General features: G+C 44.6%; 14 non-coding genes across 14 annotated transcripts; all 14 read left to right on the forward strand.

The window, feature by feature from the left end:
• The first annotated feature begins 880 nt into the window (after positions 1-880).
• LOC141206571 (U2 spliceosomal RNA) lies at positions 881-1,071 on the forward strand. Its single transcript, XR_012277123.1, has one exon. It is a non-coding gene; the product is annotated as a U2 spliceosomal RNA (small nuclear RNA).
• A 1,115-nt stretch (positions 1,072-2,186) lies between these two features.
• LOC141206734 (U2 spliceosomal RNA) lies at positions 2,187-2,377 on the forward strand. The gene has a single exon (XR_012277279.1). It is a non-coding gene; the product is annotated as a U2 spliceosomal RNA (small nuclear RNA).
• A 2,599-nt stretch (positions 2,378-4,976) lies between these two features.
• On the forward strand, positions 4,977-5,172 carry LOC141206359 (U2 spliceosomal RNA). The gene has a single exon (XR_012276986.1). It is a non-coding gene; the product is annotated as a U2 spliceosomal RNA (small nuclear RNA).
• A 1,115-nt stretch (positions 5,173-6,287) lies between these two features.
• LOC141206112 (U2 spliceosomal RNA) lies at positions 6,288-6,478 on the forward strand. The gene has a single exon (XR_012276778.1). It is a non-coding gene; the product is annotated as a U2 spliceosomal RNA (small nuclear RNA).
• A 1,115-nt stretch (positions 6,479-7,593) lies between these two features.
• LOC141206736 (U2 spliceosomal RNA) lies at positions 7,594-7,784 on the forward strand. The gene has a single exon (XR_012277281.1). It is a non-coding gene; the product is annotated as a U2 spliceosomal RNA (small nuclear RNA).
• Positions 7,785-8,899: 1,115 nt separating this feature from the next.
• LOC141206737 (U2 spliceosomal RNA) lies at positions 8,900-9,090 on the forward strand. The gene has a single exon (XR_012277282.1). It is a non-coding gene; the product is annotated as a U2 spliceosomal RNA (small nuclear RNA).
• Positions 9,091-10,205: 1,115 nt separating this feature from the next.
• Positions 10,206-10,396, forward strand: LOC141206738 (U2 spliceosomal RNA). The gene has a single exon (XR_012277283.1). It is a non-coding gene; the product is annotated as a U2 spliceosomal RNA (small nuclear RNA).
• A 1,112-nt stretch (positions 10,397-11,508) lies between these two features.
• Positions 11,509-11,699, forward strand: LOC141206740 (U2 spliceosomal RNA). The gene has a single exon (XR_012277284.1). It is a non-coding gene; the product is annotated as a U2 spliceosomal RNA (small nuclear RNA).
• Positions 11,700-12,814: 1,115 nt separating this feature from the next.
• Positions 12,815-13,005, forward strand: LOC141206741 (U2 spliceosomal RNA). The gene has a single exon (XR_012277285.1). It is a non-coding gene; the product is annotated as a U2 spliceosomal RNA (small nuclear RNA).
• Positions 13,006-14,120: 1,115 nt separating this feature from the next.
• Positions 14,121-14,311, forward strand: LOC141206742 (U2 spliceosomal RNA). Its single transcript, XR_012277286.1, has one exon. It is a non-coding gene; the product is annotated as a U2 spliceosomal RNA (small nuclear RNA).
• Positions 14,312-15,426: 1,115 nt separating this feature from the next.
• LOC141206743 (U2 spliceosomal RNA) lies at positions 15,427-15,617 on the forward strand. The gene has a single exon (XR_012277287.1). It is a non-coding gene; the product is annotated as a U2 spliceosomal RNA (small nuclear RNA).
• A 1,115-nt stretch (positions 15,618-16,732) lies between these two features.
• On the forward strand, positions 16,733-16,923 carry LOC141206079 (U2 spliceosomal RNA). The gene has a single exon (XR_012276745.1). It is a non-coding gene; the product is annotated as a U2 spliceosomal RNA (small nuclear RNA).
• Positions 16,924-18,038: 1,115 nt separating this feature from the next.
• On the forward strand, positions 18,039-18,229 carry LOC141206744 (U2 spliceosomal RNA). The gene has a single exon (XR_012277288.1). It is a non-coding gene; the product is annotated as a U2 spliceosomal RNA (small nuclear RNA).
• A 1,115-nt stretch (positions 18,230-19,344) lies between these two features.
• Positions 19,345-19,535, forward strand: LOC141206745 (U2 spliceosomal RNA). Its single transcript, XR_012277289.1, has one exon. It is a non-coding gene; the product is annotated as a U2 spliceosomal RNA (small nuclear RNA).
• The last annotated feature ends 1,106 nt before the right edge of the window (positions 19,536-20,641 follow it).

Genomic DNA, 20,641 nt, shown 5'->3' on the forward strand with positions numbered 1-20,641 from the left:
TACTTCCTTTTGGATAAACAGACATATTAGGCAAGCATTTTGGAGCTTTCACCTAAATAACTACAGGTGGTGAGATAAGCTGCACAATATAATTGACCTTTCAGTATATTGTTGCACACACACCATCTATTTAGCAAATGCCCTTGTTATCAACAGCAGCCTTTTAAACTCACCTGAGCTAACAGGTATGTGCGCTGGTTACTCTGCTGCGCTTAAAATTTCTTTTTTGGTTTGCTACAATGCCTTTTCTGAAACGTTGTCTCCTTCTGCTGGAACACTGATTTCTTTCATTTAATGCCTGCAGACTATAAAAGAGAACCCAACCCAAAAAGTTTGGCTGATTAGTCTGTGGCATTCTGTTAAACTGTTGCTTATGGCGGTCTCTGTGAGCTTCTCAGCGACATTCAGCCAGCCAGGTATCCTGCCTGCAGTAGATGGAATGTGGCAATGGAACGCTGGCTGCGCGTGTCATAATAGGCTCTGAGCCTTTATATACCTGTGCACAGCAGCAGCCACCTTCAGTCTACTGCTGGACAGCCAGCAGCAGCAGCAGCAGGAGAGGTATGTAATCAGGAGCCCTCCTGCTAAGGGTAGACAGCTGCTCGTTCCACCCCACCCCCCGCCTTAATTGGTTCTCCTCCCTTCCAACGGTGTTGAGGTGGGTGGGAACAGCAGGGGGTGAAGGTGCTGTGTTTAAAGAGGTGGAGTTATGCAGATCTAAAACGCGTGGATTGCAGCAGCAGCAAGCCGAAAAGTGCAGGCATGTAAGGGATCTAGAGGTTGACAACATGTCTTCTTAACGGGAGTCCAGGAGCTCATCTCCACAAATGGACTTTTCAGGATCCTTGGGTGGCTCCGTAGTTTGAAACCAATTCTGGTTATCGCTTCTCGGCCTTTTGGCTAAGATCAAGTGTAGTATCTGTTCTTATCAGTTTAATATCTGATACGTCCCCTATCTGGGGACCATATATTAAATGGATTTTTAGAACAAGGAGATGGAAAAAGAGCTTGCTCTGTCCACTCCACGCATTGACCTGGTATTGCAGTATCTCCAGGACCGGTGCACCCCTTCTTTAATGCAGTTTCTAAAATCAGAAAGAATTGAATTCAATGTTTTTTGTTCATTTTGCTTGTTTGTCGGATTTTGGGATGGACTCTTTGGCTTTGCTTTTCTTCTCCTCATTGGATTTTTCATGTTCAAAGTTGCAGAAGCCAGATTACAAGCTCATTTTGGTTCAACTTCAGCAACTGTGCATTGCATTGCCATGTAATGTGATGCAATGCTATCTTTCTAGCTCTCCCTTTTTACTTCCTTTTGGATAAACAGACATATTAGGCAAGCATTTTGGAGCTTTCACCTAAATAACTACAGGTGGTGAGATAAGCTGCACAATATAATTGACCTTTCAGTATATTGTTGCACACACACCATCTATTTAGCAAATGCCCTTGTTATCAACAGCAGCCTTTTAAACTCACCTGAGCTAACAGGTATGTGCGCTGGTTACTCTGCTGCGCTTAAAATTTCTTTTTTGGTTTGCTACAATGCCTTTTCTGAAACGTTGTCTCCTTCTGCTGGAACACTGACTTCTTTCATTTAATGCCTGCAGACTATAAAAGAGAACCCAACCCAAAAAGTTTGGTTGATTAGTCTGTGGCATTCTGTTAAACTGTTGCTTATGGCGGTCTCTGTGAGCTTCTCAGCGACATTCAGCCAGCCAGGTATCCTGCCTGCAGTAGATGGAATGTGGCAATGGAACGCTGGCTGCGCGTGTCATAATAGGCTCTGAGCCTTTATATACCTGTGCACAGCAGCAGCCACCTTCAGTCTGCTGCTGGACAGCCAGCAGCAGCAGCAGCAGGAGAGGTATGTAATCAGGAGCCCTCCTGCTAAGGGTAGACAGCTGCTCGTTCCACCCCACCCTCCGCCTTAATTGGTTCTCCTCCCTTCCAACGGTGTTGAGGCGGGTGGGAACAGCAGGGGGTGAAGGTGCTGTGTTTAAAGAGGTGGAGTTATGCAGATCTAAAACGCGTGGATTGCAGCAGCAGCAAGCCGAAAAGTGCAGGCATGTAAGGGATCTAGAGGTTGACAACATGTCTTCTTAACGGGAGTCCAGGAGCTCATCTCCACAAATGGACTTTTCAGGATCCTTGGGTGGCTCCGTAGTTTGAAACCAATTCTGGTTATCGCTTCTCGGCCTTTTGGCTAAGATCAAGTGTAGTATCTGTTCTTATCAGTTTAATATCTGATACGTCCCCTATCTGGGGACCATATATTAAATGGATTTTTAGAACAGGGAGATGGAAAAAGAGCTTGCTCTGTCCACTCCACGCATTGACCTGGTATTGCAGTATCTCCAGGACCGGTGCACCCCTTCTTTAATGCAGTTTCTAAAATCAGAAAGAATTGAATTCAATGTTTTTTGTTCATTTTGCTTGTTTGTCGGATTTTGGGATGGACTCTTTGGCTTTGCTTTTCTTCTCCTCATTGGATTTTTCATGTTCAAAGTTGCAGAAGCCAGATTACAAGCTCATTTTGGTTCAACTTCAGCAACTGTGCATTGCATTGCCATGTAATGTGATGCAATGCTATCTTTCTAGCTCTCCCTTTTTACTTCCTTTTGGATAAACAGACATATTAGGCAAGCATTTTGGAGCTTTCACCTAAATAACTACAGGTGGTGAGATAAGCTGCACAATATAATTGACCTTTCAGTATATTGTTGCACACACACCATCTATTTAGCAAATGCCCTTGTTATCAACAGCAGCCTTTTAAACTCACCTGAGCTAACAGGTATGTGCGCTGGTTACTCTGCTGCGCTTAAAATTTCTTTTTTGGTTTGCTACAATGCCTTTTCTGAAACGTTGTCTCCTTCTGCTGGAACACTGACTTCTTTCATTTAATGCCTGCAGACTATAAAAGAGAACCCAACCCAAAAAGTTTGGTTGATTAGTCTGTGGCATTCTGTTAAACTGTTGCTTATGGCGGTCTCTGTGAGCTTCTCAGCGACATTCAGCCAGCCAGGTATCCTGCCTGCAGTAGATGGAATGTGGCAATGGAACGCTGGCTGCGCGTGTCATAATAGGCTCTGAGCCTTTATATACCTGTGCACAGCAGCAGCCACCTTCAGTCTGCTGCTGGACAGCCAGCAGCAGCAGCAGCAGGAGAGGTATGTAATCAGGAGCCCTCCTGCTAAGGGTAGACAGCTGCTCGTTCCACCCCACCCCCCGCCTTAATTGGTTCTCCTCCCTTCCAACGGTGTTGAGGCGGGTGGGAACAGCAGGGGGTGAAGGTGCTGTGTTTAAAGAGGTGGAGTTATGCAGATCTAAAACGCGTGGATTGCAGCAGCAGCAAGCCGAAAAGTGCAGGCATGTAAGGGATCTAGAGGTTGACAACATGTCTTCTTAACGGGAGTCCAGGAGCTCATCTCCACAAATGGACTTTTCAGGATCCTTGGGTGGCTCCGTAGTTTGAAACCAATTCTGGTTATCGCTTCTCGGCCTTTTGGCTAAGATCAAGTGCAGTGATTTAGCGATTGCTGCCTTGGTTTTGGTTGGAGGTGTCTGGGGTACCTGGCTCGTCGGCCTTGGGGGATCGTCCTTACTTAATTGTGGGGACTTCACCCCCTTGCTGCTATAGGCGTGTCGGCTTAGTCCCCAGACAACGGGAAGCGATCATACTCGCTCCTTCTGTGTGTTGGAGTGGAGATTACGCTCATTCTGTTGGAGAATCATGGCAACAGAGGCGGAGTTGTGGCCGAAGTTGGAGGTTCCAGAACATGCACGTGTGGAGACCGCTTTCCGGATTTTTGTCCGGAGAGACTGTCAGAAGGTGAAGGACTTTCGGTTTATTATGAAGGAGATCATCTTGGGTGTCGCAAAGGTGAAAAAAGAAGACATCGTGGCAGTTATGGATTATCCCCAAAAGGGTGTCTATGACGTGTTTTTTGAGTCTAGGAAGATTTTGGAGAACTATATGGATTCTTTTGATGAATTGAGACATGAGAAGTTTGTTGGAATTCGGTTTCAACGTCACGTATTTAGTAGTGAAAAGATGGTGACAGTGAAGATGTTTTCACCACTGGTTCCAGAAGAGGACATTGTCACGTTTTTGAGTGGTTTTGCCAAGTCTGTAGTATCAAAAGGTAAAGTAATGAATGAATTCGGAGTATGGACGGGAAAGTGGAAATTTTTTGTGGAATTTAACATGAACAAGGATAGGAGTTTTTCCTACCCGCCTCAAAGGTTTAAGCTTGGTAAAGTAAGTGGGAATTTATTCTTTAATGGGATGGATTCCTTTTGTTCAATTTGTGAGGTATATGGTCATAAACGTGAAGACTGTACTGCAGAAAAGTGTTGGAAGTGTAAAGCGGAAGGACATGTTTCTAAATCATGTCCAGTAGAAAGGAATAAGTGTAACCTGTGTATGGAAATTGGGCATAGGTTTAAGGAATGCCCAAAGAGAAAGAGTAATAAGGAGAAGATGGAAAGTGCAAAGGCGGAAAAGAAAGAAAAAAAGAAGACGGTAGAGGTTCAGAGGCAAACAGAAGAGGAGGAAGCTGATAAAGAAATGGACAAAGTTAAAAAAGGAATTGCGGAAATGAAGGGAAGTGGTGTGTGTTTTGAAGCTTTTTTTCCAAAGGTAATCGCAAGTGTGAAGGCAAATAAAGAGAGGTTTTTTGAAACCTATAAGGTGGGAAGGACATGGATAGATTATGTGAATACAAACTTTGAATCTTTCTCGCAAGAGAAAGGACTGTTGGAGTATCTAACATATTATGCGTTGAAGGGAGGAATGCAGTAATGTGTTTTGTTTCCTTCCTCTATATATTATGTGTCTGAGAGGAAATACTGGTTGTTGTTTTGTTTTTTTTGTATATGCATTAAATAATGTTTTTTTGTTTTAAAATGACACGATGATGGATTTGGTCCATCACCGTTTTCAGAAGTATGGAATCGAGATGGTACTTGTAATCTGAGTGTTATGGAAAAAAAAAAAAAAAAAAAAAAAAAAAATCTGTTCTTATCAGTTTAATATCTGATACGTCCCCTATCTGGGGACCATATATTAAATGGATTTTTAGAACAGGGAGATGGAAAAAGAGCTTGCTCTGTCCACTCCACGCATTGACCTGGTATTGCAGTATCTCCAGGACCGGTGCACCCCTTCTTTAATGCAGTTTCTAAAATCAGAAAGAATTGAATTCAATGTTTTTTGTTCATTTTGCTTGTTTGTCGGATTTTGGGATGGACTCTTTGGCTTTGCTTTTCTTCTCCTCATTGGATTTTTCATGTTCAAAGTTGCAGAAGCCAGATTACAAGCTCATTTTGGTTCAACTTCAGCAACTGTGCATTGCATTGCCATGTAATGTGATGCAATGCTATCTTTCTAGCTCTCCCTTTTTACTTCCTTTTGGATAAACAGACATATTAGGCAAGCATTTTGGAGCTTTCACCTAAATAACTACAGGTGGTGAGATAAGCTGCACAATATAATTGACCTTTCAGTATATTGTTGCACACACACCATCTATTTAGCAAATGCCCTTGTTATCAACAGCAGCCTTTTAAACTCACCTGAGCTAACAGGTATGTGCGCTGGTTACTCTGCTGCGCTTAAAATTTCTTTTTTGGTTTGCTACAATGCCTTTTCTGAAACGTTGTCTCCTTCTGCTGGAACACTGACTTCTTTCATTTAATGCCTGCAGACTATAAAAGAGAACCCAACCCAAAAAGTTTGGTTGATTAGTCTGTGGCATTCTGTTAAACTGTTGCTTATGGCGGTCTCTGTGAGCTTCTCAGCGACATTCAGCCAGCCAGGTATCCTGCCTGCAGTAGATGGAATGTGGCAATGGAACGCTGGCTGCGCGTGTCATAATAGGCTCTGAGCCTTTATATACCTGTGCACAGCAGCAGCCACCTTCAGTCTGCTGCTGGACAGCCAGCAGCAGCAGCAGCAGGAGAGGTATGTAATCAGGAGCCCTCCTGCTAAGGGTAGACAGCTGCTCGTTCCACCCCACCCCCCGCCTTAATTGGTTCTCCTCCCTTCCAACGGTGTTGAGGCGGGTGGGAACAGCAGGGGGTGAAGGTGCTGTGTTTAAAGAGGTGGAGTTATGCAGATCTAAAACGCGTGGATTGCAGCAGCAGCAAGCCGAAAAGTGCAGGCATGTAAGGGATCTAGAGGTTGACAACATGTCTTCTTAACGGTAGTCCAGGAGCTCATCTCCACAAATGGACTTTTCAGGATCCTTGGGTGGCTCCGTAGTTTGAAACCAATTCTGGTTATCGCTTCTCGGCCTTTTGGCTAAGATCAAGTGTAGTATCTGTTCTTATCAGTTTAATATCTGATACGTCCCCTATCTAGGGACCATATATTAAATGGATTTTTAGAACAGGGAGATGGAAAAAGAGCTTGCTCTGTCCACTCCACGCATTGACCTGGTATTGCAGTATCTCCAGGACCGGTGCACCCCTTCTTTAATGCAGTTTCTAAAATCAGAAAGAATTGAATTCAATGTTTTTTGTTCATTTTGCTTGTTTGTCGGATTTTGGGATGGACTCTTTGGCTTTGCTTTTCTTCTCCTCATTGGATTTTTCATGTTCAAAGTTGCAGAAGCCAGATTACAAGCTCATTTTGGTTCAACTTCAGCAACTGTGCATTGCATTGCCATGTAATGTGATGCAATGCTATCTTTCTAGCTCTCCCTTTTTACTTCCTTTTGGATAAACAGACATATTAGGCAAGCATTTTGGAGCTTTCACCTAAATAACTACAGGTGGTGAGATAAGCTGCACAATATAATTGACCTTTCAGTATATTGTTGCACACACACCATCTATTTAGCAAATGCCCTTGTTATCAACAGCAGCCTTTTAAACTCACCTGAGCTAACAGGTATGTGCGCTGGTTACTCTGCTGCGCTTAAAATTTCTTTTTTGGTTTGCTACAATGCCTTTTCTGAAACGTTGTCTCCTTCTGCTGGAACACTGACTTCTTTCATTTAACGCCTGCAGACTATAAAAGAGAACCCAACCCAAAAAGTTTGGTTGATTAGTCTGTGGCATTCTGTTAAACTGTTGCTTATGGCGGTCTCTGTGAGCTTCTCAGCGACATTCAGCCAGCCAGGTATCCTGCCTGCAGTAGATGGAATGTGGCAATGGAACGCTGGCTGCGCGTGTCATAATAGGCTCTGAGCCTTTATATACCTGTGCACAGCAGCAGCCACCTTCAGTCTGCTGCTGGACAGCCAGCAGCAGCAGCAGCAGGAGAGGTATGTAATCAGGAGCCCTCCTGCTAAGGGTAGACAGCTGCTCGTTCCACCCCACCCCCCGCCTTAATTGGTTCTCCTCCCTTCCAACGGTGTTGAGGCGGGTGGGAACAGCAGGGGGTGAAGGTGCTGTGTTTAAAGAGGTGGAGTTATGCAGATCTAAAACGCGTGGATTGCAGCAGCAGCAAGCCGAAAAGTGCAGGCATGTAAGGGATCTAGAGGTTGACAACATGTCTTCTTAACGGGAGTCCAGGAGCTCATCTCCACAAATGGACTTTTCAGGATCCTTGGGTGGCTCCGTAGTTTGAAACCAATTCTGGTTATCGCTTCTCGGCCTTTTGGCTAAGATCAAGTGTAGTATCTGTTCTTATCAGTTTAATATCTGATACGTCCCCTATCTGGGGACCATATATTAAATGGATTTTTAGAACAGGGAGATGGAAAAAGAGCTTGCTCTGTCCACTCCACGCATTGACCTGGTATTGCAGTATCTCCAGGACCGGTGCACCCCTTCTTTAATGCAGTTTCTAAAATCAGAAAGAATTGAATTCAATGTTTTTTGTTCATTTTGCTTGTTTGTCGGATTTTGGGATGGACTCTTTGGCTTTGCTTTTCTTCTCCTCATTGGATTTTTCATGTTCAAAGTTGCAGAAGCCAGATTACAAGCTCATTTTGGTTCAACTTCAGCAACTGTGCATTGCATTGCCATGTAATGTGATGCAATGCTATCTTTCTAGCTCTCCCTTTTTACTTCCTTTTGGATAAACAGACATATTAGGCAAGCATTTTGGAGCTTTCACCTAAATAACTACAGGTGGTGAGATAAGCTGCACAATATAATTGACCTTTCAGTATATTGTTGCACACACACCATCTATTTAGCAAATGCCCTTGTTATCAACAGCAGCCTTTTAAACTCACCTGAGCTAACAGGTATGTGCGCTGGTTACTCTGCTGCGCTTAAAATTTCTTTTTTGGTTTGCTACAATGCCTTTTCTGAAACGTTGTCTCCTTCTGCTGGAACACTGACTTCTTTCATTTAATGCCTGCAGACTATAAAAGAGAACCCAACCCAAAAAGTTTGGTTGATTAGTCTGTGGCATTCTGTTAAACTGTTGCTTATGGCGGTCTCTGTCAGCTTCTCAGCGACATTCAGCCAGCCAGGTATCCTGCCTGCAGTAGATGGAATGTGGCAATGGAACGCTGGCTGCGCGTGTCATAATAGGCTCTGAGCCTTTATATACCTGTGCACAGCAGCAGCCACCTTCAGTCTGCTGCTGGACAGCCAGCAGCAGCAGCAGCAGGAGAGGTATGTAATCAGGAGCCCTCCTGCTAAGGGTAGACAGCTGCTCGTTCCACCCCACCCCCCGCCTTAATTGGTTCTCCTCCCTTCCAACGGTGTTGAGGCGGGTGGGAACAGCAGGGGGTGAAGGTGCTGTGTTTAAAGAGGTGGAGTTATGCAGATCTAAAACGCGTGGATTGCAGCAGCAGCAAGCCGAAAAGTGCAGGCATGTAAGGGATCTAGAGGTTGACAACATGTCTTCTTAACGGGAGTCCAGGAGCTCATCTCCACAAATGGACTTTTCAGGATCCTTGGGTGGCTCCGTAGTTTGAAACCAATTCTGGTTATCGCTTCTCGGCCTTTTGGCTAAGATCAAGTGTAGTATCTGTTCTTATCAGTTTAATATCTGATACGTCCCCTATCTGGGGACCATATATTAAATGGATTTTTAGAACAGGGAGATGGAAAAAGAGCTTGCTCTGTCCACTCCACGCATTGACCTGGTATTGCAGTATCTCCAGGACCGGTGCACCCCTTCTTTAATGCAGTTTCTAAAATCAGAAAGAATTGAATTCAATGTTTTTTGTTCATTTTGCTTGTTTGTCGGATTTTGGGATGGACTCTTTGGCTTTGCTTTTCTTCTCCTCATTGGATTTTTCATGTTCAAAGTTGCAGAAGCCAGATTACAAGCTCATTTTGGTTCAACTTCAGCAACTGTGCATTGCATTGCCATGTAATGTGATGCAATGCTATCTTTCTAGCTCTCCCTTTTTACTTCCTTTTGGATAAACAGACATATTAGGCAAGCATTTTGGAGCTTTCACCTAAATAACTACAGGTGGTGAGATAAGCTGCACAATATAATTGACCTTTCAGTATATTGTTGCACACACACCATCTATTTAGCAAATGCCCTTGTTATCAACAGCAGCCTTTTAAACTCACCTGAGCTAACAGGTATGTGCGCTGGTTACTCTGCTGCGCTTAAAATTTCTTTTTTGGTTTGCTACAATGCCTTTTCTGAAACGTTGTCTCCTTCTGCTGGAACACTGACTTCTTTCATTTAATGCCTGCAGACTATAAAAGAGAACCCAACCCAAAAAGTTTGGTTGATTAGTCTGTGGCATTCTGTTAAACTGTTGCTTATGGCGGTCTCTGTGAGCTTCTCAGCGACATTCAGCCAGCCAGGTATCCTGCCTGCAGTAGATGGAATGTGGCAATGGAACGCTGGCTGCGCGTGTCATAATAGGCTCTGAGCCTTTATATACCTGTGCACAGCAGCAGCCACCTTCAGTCTGCTGCTGGACAGCCAGCAGCAGCAGCAGCAGGAGAGGTATGTAATCAGGAGCCCTCCTGCTAAGGGTAGACAGCTGCTCGTTCCACCCCACCCCCCGCCTTAATTGGTTCTCCTCCCTTCCAACGGTGTTGAGGCGGGTGGGAACAGCAGGGGGTGATGGTGCTGTGTTTAAAGAGGTGGAGTTATGCAGATCTAAAACGCGTGGATTGCAGCAGCAGCAAGCCGAAAAGTGCAGGCATGTAAGGGATCTAGAGGTTGACAACATGTCTTCTTAACGGGAGTCCAGGAGCTCATCTCCACAAATGGACTTTTCAGGATCCTTGGGTGGCTCCGTAGTTTGAAACCAATTCTGGTTATCGCTTCTCGGCCTTTTGGCTAAGATCAAGTGTAGTATCTGTTCTTATCAGTTTAATATCTGATACGTCCCCTATCTGGGGACCATATATTAAATGGATTTTTAGAACAGGGAGATGGAAAAAGAGCTTGCTCTGTCCACTCCACGCATTGACCTGGTATTGCAGTATCTCCAGGACCGGTGCACCCCTTCTTTAATGCAGTTTCTAAAATCAGAAAGAATTGAATTCAATGTTTTTTGTTCATTTTGCTTGTTTGTCGGATTTTGGGATGGACTCTTTGGCTTTGCTTTTCTTCTCCTCATTGGATTTTTCATGTTCAAAGTTGCAGAAGCCAGATTACAAGCTCATTTTGGTTCAACTTCAGCAACTGTGCATTGCATTGCCATGTAATGTGATGCAATGCTATCTTTCTAGCTCTCCCTTTTTACTTCCTTTTGGATAAACAGACATATTAGGCAAGCATTTTGGAGCTTTCACCTAAATAACTACAGGTGGTGAGATAAGCTGCACAATATAATTGACCTTTCAGTATATTGTTGCACACACACCACCTATTTAGCAAATGCCCTTGTTATCAACAGCAGCCTTTTAAACTCACCTGAGCTAACAGGTATGTGCGCTGGTTACTCTGCTGCGCTTAAAATTTCTTTTTTGGTTTGCTACAATGCCTTTTCTGAAACGTTGTCTCCTTCTGCTGGAACACTGACTTCTTTCATTTAATGCCTGCAGACTATAAAAGAGAACCCAACCCAAAAAGTTTGGTTGATTAGTCTGTGGCATTCTGTTAAACTGTTGCTTATGGCGGTCTCTGTGAGCTTCTCAGCGACATTCAGCCAGCCAGGTATCCTGCCTGCAGTAGATGGAATGTGGCAATGGAACGCTGGCTGCGCGTGTCATAATAGGCTCTGAGCCTTTATATACCTGTGCACAGCAGCAGCCACCTTCAGTCTGCTGCTGGACAGCCAGCAGCAGCAGCAGGAGAGGTATGTAATCAGGAGCCCTCCTGCTAAGGGTAGACAGCTGCTCGCTCCACCCCACCCCCCGCCTTAATTGGTTCTCCTCCCTTCCAACGGTGTTGAGGCGGGTGGGAACAGCAGGGGGTGAAGGTGCTGTGTTTAAAGAGGTGGAGTTATGCAGATCTAAAACGCGTGGATTGCAGCAGCAGCAAGCCGAAAAGTGCAGGCATGTAAGGGATCTAGAGGTTGACAACATGTCTTCTTAACGGGAGTCCAGGAGCTCATCTCCACAAATGGACTTTTCAGGATCCTTGGGTGGCTCCGTAGTTTGAAACCAATTCTGGTTATCGCTTCTCGGCCTTTTGGCTAAGATCAAGTGTAGTATCTGTTCTTATCAGTTTAATATCTGATACGTCCCCTATCTGGGGACCATATATTAAATGGATTTTTAGAACAGGGAGATGGAAAAAGAGCTTGCTCTGTCCACTCCACGCATTGACCTGGTATTGCAGTATCTCCAGGACCGGTGCACCCCTTCTTTAATGCAGTTTCTAAAATCAGAAAGAATTGAATTCAATGTTTTTTGTTCATTTTGCTTGTTTGTTGGATTTTGGGATGGACTCTTTGGCTTTGCTTTTCTTCTCCTCATTGGATTTTTCATGTTCAAAGTTGCAGAAGCCAGATTACAAGCTCATTTTGGTTCAACTTCAGCAACTGTGCATTGCATTGCCATGTAATGTGATGCAATGCTATCTTTCTAGCTCTCCCTTTTTACTTCCTTTTGGATAAACAGACATATTAGGCAAGCATTTTGGAGCTTTCACCTAAATAACTACAGGTGGTGAGATAAGCTGCACAATATAATTGACCTTTCAGTATATTGTTGCACACACACCATCTATTTAGCAAATGCCCTTGTTATCAACAGCAGCCTTTTAAACTCACCTGAGCTAACAGGTATGTGCGCTGGTTACTCTGCTGCGCTTAAAATTTCTTTTTTGGTTTGCTACAATGCCTTTTCTGAAACGTTGTCTCCTTCTGCTGGAACACTGACTTCTTTCATTTAATGCCTGCAGACTATAAAAGAGAACCCAACCCAAAAAGTTTGGTTGATTAGTCTGTGGCATTCTGTTAAACTGTTGCTTATGGCGGTCTCTGTCAGCTTCTCAGCGACATTCAGCCAGCCAGGTATCCTGCCTGCAGTAGATGGAATGTGGCAATGGAACGCTGGCTGCGCGTGTCATAATAGGCTCTGAGCCTTTATATACCTGTGCACAGCAGCAGCCACCTTCAGTCTGCTGCTGGACAGCCAGCAGCAGCAGCAGCAGGAGAGGTATGTAATCAGGAGCCCTCCTGCTAAGGGTAGACAGCTGCTCGTTCCACCCCACCCCCCGCCTTAATTGGTTCTCCTCCCTTCCAACGGTGTTGAGGCGGGTGGGAACAGCAGGGGGTGAAGGTGCTGTGTTTAAAGAGGTGGAGTTATGCAGATCTAAAACGCGTGGATTGCAGCAGCAGCAAGCCGAAAAGTGCAGGCATGTAAGGGATCTAGAGGTTGACAACATGTCTTCTTAACGGGAGTCCAGGAGCTCATCTCCACAAATGGACTTTTCAGGATCCTTGGGTGGCTCCGTAGTTTGAAACCAATTCTGGTTATCGCTTCTCGGCCTTTTGGCTAAGATCAAGTGTAGTATCTGTTCTTATCAGTTTAATATCTGATACGTCCCCTATCTGGGGACCATATATTAAATGGATTTTTAGAACAGGGAGATGGAAAAAGAGCTTGCTCTGTCCACTCCACGCATTGACCTGGTATTGCAGTATCTCCAGGACCGGTGCACCCCTTCTTTAATGCAGTTTCTAAAATCAGAAAGAATTGAATTCAATGTTTTTTGTTCATTTTGCTTGTTTGTCGGATTTTGGGATGGACTCTTTGGCTTTGCTTTTCTTCTCCTCATTGGATTTTTCATGTTCAAAGTTGCAGAAGCCAGATTACAAGCTCATTTTGGTTCAACTTCAGCAACTGTGCATTGCATTGCCATGTAATGTGATGCAATGCTATCTTTCTAGCTCTCCCTTTTTACTTCCTTTTGGATAAACAGACATATTAGGCAAGCATTTTGGAGCTTTCACCTAAATAACTACAGGTGGTGAGATAAGCTGCACAATATAATTGACCTTTCAGTATATTGTTGCACACACACCATCTATTTAGCAAATGCCCTTGTTATCAACAGCAGCCTTTTAAACTCACCTGAGCTAACAGGTATGTGCGCTGGTTACTCTGCTGCGCTTAAAATTTCTTTTTTGGTTTGCTACAATGCCTTTTCTGAAACGTTGTCTCCTTCTGCTGGAACACTGACTTCTTTCATTTAATGCCTGCAGACTATAAAAGAGAACCCAACCCAAAAAGTTTGGTTGATTAGTCTGTGGCATTCTGTTAAACTGTTGCTTATGGCGGTCTCTGTGAGCTTCTCAGCGACATTCTGCCAGCCAGGTATCCTGCCTGCAGTAGATGGAATGTGGCAATGGAACGCTGGCTGCGCGTGTCATAATAGGCTCTGAGCCTTTATATACCTGTGCACAGCAGCAGCCACCTTCAGTCTGCTGCTGGACAGCCAGCAGCAGCAGCAGCAGGAGAGGTATGTAATCAGGAGCCCTCCTGCTAAGGGTAGACAGCTGCTCGTTCCACCCCACCCCCCGCCTTAATTGGTTCTCCTCCCTTCCAACGGTGTTGAGACGGGTGGGAACAGCAGGGGGTGAAGGTGCTGTGTTTAAAGAGGTGGAGTTATGCAGATCTAAAACGCGTGGATTGCAGCAGCAGCAAGCCGAAAAGTGCAGGCATGTAAGGGATCTAGAGGTTGACAACATGTCTTCTTAACGGGAGTCCAGGAGCTCATCTCCACAAATGGACTTTTCAGGATCCTTGGGTGGCTCCGTAGTTTGAAACCAATTCTGGTTATCGCTTCTCGGCCTTTTGGCTAAGATCAAGTGTAGTATCTGTTCTTATCAGTTTAATATCTGATACGTCCCCTATCTGGGGACCATATATTAAATGGATTTTTAGAACAGGGAGATGGAAAAAGAGCTTGCTCTGTCCACTCCACGCATTGACCTGGTATTGCAGTATCTCCAGGACCGGTGCACCCCTTCTTTAATGCAGTTTCTAAAATCAGAAAGAATTGAATTCAATGTTTTTTGTTCATTTTGCTTGTTTGTCGGATTTTGGGATGGACTCTTTGGCTTTGCTTTTCTTCTCCTCATTGGATTTTTCATGTTCAAAGTTGCAGAAGCCAGATTACAAGCTCATTTTGGTTCAACTTCAGCAACTGTGCATTGCATTGCCATGTAATGTGATGCAATGCTATCTTTCTAGCTCTCCCTTTTTACTTCCTTTTGGATAAACAGACATATTAGGCAAGCATTTTGGAGCTTTCACCTAAATAACTACAGGTGGTGAGATAAGCTGCACAATATAATTGACCTTTCAGTATATTGTTGCACACACACCATCTATTTAGCAAATGCCCTTGTTATCAACAGCAGCCTTTTAAACTCACCTGAGCTAACAGGTATGTGCGCTGGTTACTCTGCTGCGCTTAAAATTTCTTTTTTGGTTTGCTACAATGCCTTTTCTGAAACGTTGTCTCCTTCTGCTGGAACACTGACTTCTTTCATTTAATGCCTGCAGACTATAAAAGAGAACCCAACCCAAAAAGTTTGGTTGATTAGTCTGTGGCATTCTGTTAAACTGTTGCTTATGGCGGTCTCTGTCAGCTTCTCAGCGACATTCAGCCAGCCAGGTATCCTGCCTGCAGTAGATGGAATGTGGCAATGGAACGCTGGCTGCGCGTGTCATAATAGGCTCTGAGCCTTTATATACCTGTGCACAGCAGCAGCCACCTTCAGTCTGCTGCTGGACAGCCAGCAGCAGCAGCAGCAGGAGAGGTATGTAATCAGGAGCCCTCCTGCTAAGGGTAGACAGCTGCTCGTTCCACCCCACCCCCCGCCTTAATTGGTTCTCCTCCCTTCCAACGGTGTTGAGGCGGGTGGGAACAGCAGGGGGTGAAGGTGCTGTGTTTAAAGAGGTGGAGTTATGCAGATCTAAAACGCGTGGATTGCAGCAGCAGCAAGCCGAAAAGTGCAGGCATGTAAGGGATCTAGAGGTTGACAACATGTCTTCTTAACGGGAGTCCAGGAGCTCATCTCCACAAATGGACTTTTCAGGATCCTTGGGTGGCTCCGTAGTTTGAAACCAATTCTGGTTATCGCTTCTCGGCCTTTTGGCTAAGATCAAGTGTAGTATCTGTTCTTATCAGTTTAATATCTGATACGTCCCCTATCTGGGGACCATATATTAAATGGATTTTTAGAACAGGGAGATGGAAAAAGAGCTTGCTCTGTCCACTCCACGCATTGACCTGGTATTGCAGTATCTCCAGGACCGGTGCACCCCTTCTTTAATGCAGTTTCTAAAATCAGAAAGAATTGAATTCAATGTTTTTTGTTCATTTTGCTTGTTTGTCGGATTTTGGGATGGACTCTTTGGCTTTGCTTTTCTTCTCCTCATTGGATTTTTCATGTTCAAAGTTGCAGAAGCCAGATTACAAGCTCATTTTGGTTCAACTTCAGCAACTGTGCATTGCATTGCCATGTAATGTGATGCAATGCTATCTTTCTAGCTCTCCCTTTTTACTTCCTTTTGGATAAACAGACATATTAGGCAAGCATTTTGGAGCTTTCACCTAAATAACTACAGGTGGTGAGATAAGCTGCACAATATAATTGACCTTTCAGTATATTGTTGCACACACACCATCTATTTAGCAAATGCCCTTGTTATCAACAGCAGCCTTTTAAACTCACCTGAGCTAACAGGTATGTGCGCTGGTTACTCTGCTGCGCTTAAAATTTCTTTTTTGGTTTGCTACAATGCCTTTTCTGAAACGTTGTCTCCTTCTGCTGGAACACTGACTTCTTTCATTTAATGCCTGCAGACTATAAAAGAGAACCCAACCCAAAAAGTTTGGTTGATTAGTCTGTGGCATTCTGTTAAGCTGTTGCTTATGGCGGTCTCTGTGAGCTTCTCAGCGACATTCAGCCATCCAGGTATCCTGCCTGCAGTAGATGGAATGTGGCAATGGAACGCTGGCTGCGCGTGTCATAATAGGCTCTGAGCCTTTATATACCTGTGCACAGCAGCAGCCACCTTCAGTCTGCTGCTGGACAGCCAGCAGCAGCAGCAGCAGGAGAGGTATGTAATCAGGAGCCCTCCTGCTAAGGGTAGACAGCTGCTCGTTCCACCCCACCCCCCGCCTTAATTCGTTCTCCTCCCTTCCAACGGTGTTGAGGTGGGTGGGAACAGCAGGGGGTGAAGGTGCTGTGTTTAAAGAGGTGGAGTTATGCAGATCTAAAACGCGTGGATTGCAGCAGCAGCAAGCCGAAAAGTGCAGGCATGTAAGGGATCTAGAGGTTGACAACATGTCTTCTTAACGGGAGTCCAGGAGCTCATCTCCACAAATGGACTTTTCAGGATCCTTGGGTGGCTCCGTAGTTTGAAACCAATTCTGGTTATCGCTTCTCGGCCTTTTGGCTAAGATCAAGTGTAGTATCTGTTCTTATTAGTTTAATATCTGATACGTCCCCTATCTGGGGACCATATATTAAATGGATTTTTAGAACAGGGAGATGGAAAAAGAGCTTGCTCTGTCCACTCCACGCATTGACCTGGTATTGCAGTATCTCCAGGACCGGTGCACCCCTTCTTTAATGCAGTTTCTAAAATCAGAAAGAATTGAATTCAATGTTTTTTGTTCATTTTGCTTGTTTGTCGGATTTTGGGATGGACTCTTTGGCTTTGCTTTTCTTCTCCTCATTGGATTTTTCATGTTCAAAGTTGCAGAAGCCAGATTACAAGCTCATTTTGGTTCAACTTCAGCAACTGTGCATTGCATTGCCATGTAATGTGATGCAATGCTATCTTTCTAGCTCTCCCTTTTTACTTCCTTTTGGATAAACAGACATATTAGGCAAGCATTTTGGAGCTTTCACCTAAATAACTACAGGTGGTGAGATAAGCTGCACAATATAATTGACCTTTCAGTATATTGTTGCACACACACCATCAATTTAGCAAATGCCCTTGTTATCAACAGCAGCCTTTTAAACTCACCTGAGCTAACAGGTATGTGCGCTGGTTACTCTGCTGCGCTTAAAATTTCTTTTTTGGTTTGCTATAATGCCTTTTCTGAAACGTTGTCTCCTTCTGCTGGAACACTGACTTCTTTCATTTAATGCCTGCAGACTATAAAAGAGAACCCAACCCAAAAAGTTTGGTTGATTAGTCTGTGGCATTCTGTTAAACTGTTGCTTATGGCGGTCTCTGTGAGCTTCTCAGCGACATTCAGCCAGCCAGGTATCCTGCCTGCAGTAGATGGAATGTGGCAATGGAACGCTGGCTGCGCGTGTCATAATAGGCTCTGAGCCTTTATATACCTGTGCACAGCAGCAGCCACCTTCAGTCTGCTGCTGGACAGCCAGCAGCAGCAGCAGCAGGAGAGGTATGTAATCAGGAGCCCTCCTGCTAAGGGTAGACAGCTGCTCGTTCCACCCCACCCCCCGCCTTAATTGGTTCTCCTCCCTTCCAACGGTGTTGAGGTGGGTGGGAACAGCAGGGGGTGAAGGTGCTGTGTTTAAAGAGGTGGAGTTATGCAGATCTAAAACGCGTGGATTGCAGCAGCAGCAAGCCGAAAAGTGCAGGCATGTAAGGGATCTAGAGGTTGACAACATGTCTTCTTAACGGGAGTCCAGGAGCTCATCTCCACAAATGGACTTTTCAGGATCCTTGAGTGGCTCCGTAGTTTTAAACCAATTCTGGTTATCGCTTCTCGGCCTTTTGGCTAAGATCAAGTGTAGTATCTGTTCTTATCAGTTTAATATCTGATACGTCCCCTATCTGGGGACCATATATTAAATGGATTTTTAGAACAGGGAGATGGAAAAAGAGCTTGCTCTGTCCACTCCACGCATTGACCTGGTATTGCAGTATCTCCAGGACCGGTGCACCCCTTCTTTAATGCAGTTTCTAAAATCAGAAAGAATTGAATTCAATGTTTTTTGTTCATTTTGCTTGTTTGTCGGATTTGGGGATGGACTCTTTGGCTTTGCTTTTCTTCTCCTCATTGGATTTTTCATGTTCAAAGTTGCAGAAGCCAGATTACAAGCTCATTTTGGTTCAACTTCAGCAACTGTGCATTGCATTGCCATGTAATGTGATGCAATGCTATCTTTCTAGCTCTCCCTTTTTACTTCCTTTTGGATAAACAGACATATTAGGCAAGCATTTTGGAGCTTTCACCTAAATAACTACAGGTGGTGAGATAAGCTGCACAATATAATTGACCTTTCAGTATATTGTTGCACACACACCATCTATTTAGCAAATGCCCTTGTTATCAACAGCAGCCTTTTAAACTCACCTGAGCTAACAGGTATGTGCGCTGGTTACTCTGCTGCGCTTAAAATTTCTTTTTTGGTTTGCTACAATGCCTTTTCTGAAACGTTGTCTCCTTCTGCTGGAACACTGACTTCTTTCATTTAATGCCTGCAGACTATAAAAGAGAACCCAACCCAAAAAGTTTGGTTGATTAGTCTGTGGCATTCTGTTAAACTGTTGCTTATGGCGGTCTCTGTGAGCTTCTCAGCGACATTCAGCCAGCCAGGTATCCTGCCTGCAGTAGATGGAATGTGGCAATGGAACGCTGGCTGCGCGTGTCATAATAGGCTCTGAGCCTTTATATACCTGTGCACAGCAGCAGCCACCTTCAGTTTGCTGCTGGACAGCCAGCAGCAGCAGCAGCAGGAGAGGTATGTAATCAGGAGCCCTCCTGCTAAGGGTAGACAGCTGCTCGTTCCACCCCACCCCCCGCCTTAATTGGTTCTCCTCCCTTCCAACGGTGTTGAGGCGGGTGGGAACAGCAGGGGGTGAAGGTGCTGTGTTTAAAGAGGTGGAGTTATGCAGATCTAAAACGCGTGGATTGCAGCAGCAGCAAGCCGAAAAGTGCAGGCATGTAAGGGATCTAGAGGTTGACAACATGTCTTCTTAACGGGAGTCCAGGAGCTCATCTCCACAAATGGACTTTTCAGGATCCTTGGGTGGCTCCGTAGTTTGAAACCAATTCTGGTTATCGCTTCTCGGCCTTTTGGCTAAGATCAAGTGTAGTATCTGTTCTTATCAGTTTAATATCTGATACGTCCCCTATCTGGGGACCATATATTAAATGGATTTTTAGAACAGGGAGATGGAAAAAGAGCTTGCTCTGTCCACTCCACGCATTGACCTGGTATTGCAGTATCTCCAGGACCGGTGCACCCCTTCTTTAATGCAGTTTCTAAAATCAGAAAGAATTGAATTCAATGTTTTTTGTTCATTTTGCTTGTTTGTCGGATTTTGGGATGGACTCTTTGGCTTTGCTTTTCTTCTCCTCATTGGATTTTTCATGTTCAAAGTTGCAGAAGCCAGATTACAAGCTCATTTTGGTTCAACTTCAGCAACTGTGCATTGCATTGCCATGTAATGTGATGCAATGCTATCTTTCTAGCTCTCCCTTTTACTTCCTTTTGGATAAACAGACATATTAGGCAAGCATTTTGGAGCTTTCACCTAAATAACTACAGGTGGTGAGATAAGCTGCACAATATAATTGACCTTTCAGTATATTGTTGCACACACACCATCTATTTAGCAAATGCCCTTGTTATCAACAGCAGCCTTTTAAACTCACCTGAGCTAACAGGTATGTGCGCTGGTTACTCTGCTGCGCTTAAAATTTCTTTTTTGGTTTGCTACAATGCCTTTTCTGAAACGTTGTCTCCTTCTGCTGGAACACTGACTTCTTTCATTTAATGCCTGCAGACTATAAAAGAGAACCCAACCCAAAAAGTTTGGTTGATTAGTCTGTGGCATTCTGTTAAACTGTTGCTTATGGCGGTCTCTGTGAGCTTCTCAGCGACATTCAGCCAGCCAGGTATCCTGCCTGCAGTAGATGGAATGTGGCAATGGAACGCTGGCTGCGCGTGTCATAATAGGCTCTGAGCCTTTATATACCTGTGCACAGCAGCAGCCACCTTCAGTCTGCTGCTGGACAGCCAGCAGCAGCAGCAGCAGGAGAGGTATGTAATCAGGTGCCCTCCTGCTAAGGGTAGACAGCTGCTCGTTCCACCCCACCCCCCGCCTTAATTGGTTCTCCTCCCTTCCAACGGTGTTGAGGCGGGTGGGAACAGCAGGGGGTGAAGGTGCTGTGTTTAAAGAGGTGGAGTTATGCAGATCTAAAACGCGTGGATTGCAGCAGCAGCAAGCCGAAAAGTGCAGGCATGTAAGGGATCTAGAGGTTGACAACATGTCTTCTTAACGGGAGTCCAGGAGCTCATCTCCACAAATGGACTTTTCAGGATCCTTGGGTGGCTCCGTAGTTTGAAACCAA

This window comes from Phyllobates terribilis, unplaced genomic scaffold (genome assembly GCF_046119375.1).
Source record: "Phyllobates terribilis strain yellow unplaced genomic scaffold, ASM4611937v1 Scaffold_142__1_contigs__length_4687701, whole genome shotgun sequence".
Taxonomy (NCBI): domain Eukaryota; kingdom Metazoa; phylum Chordata; class Amphibia; order Anura; family Dendrobatidae; genus Phyllobates; species Phyllobates terribilis.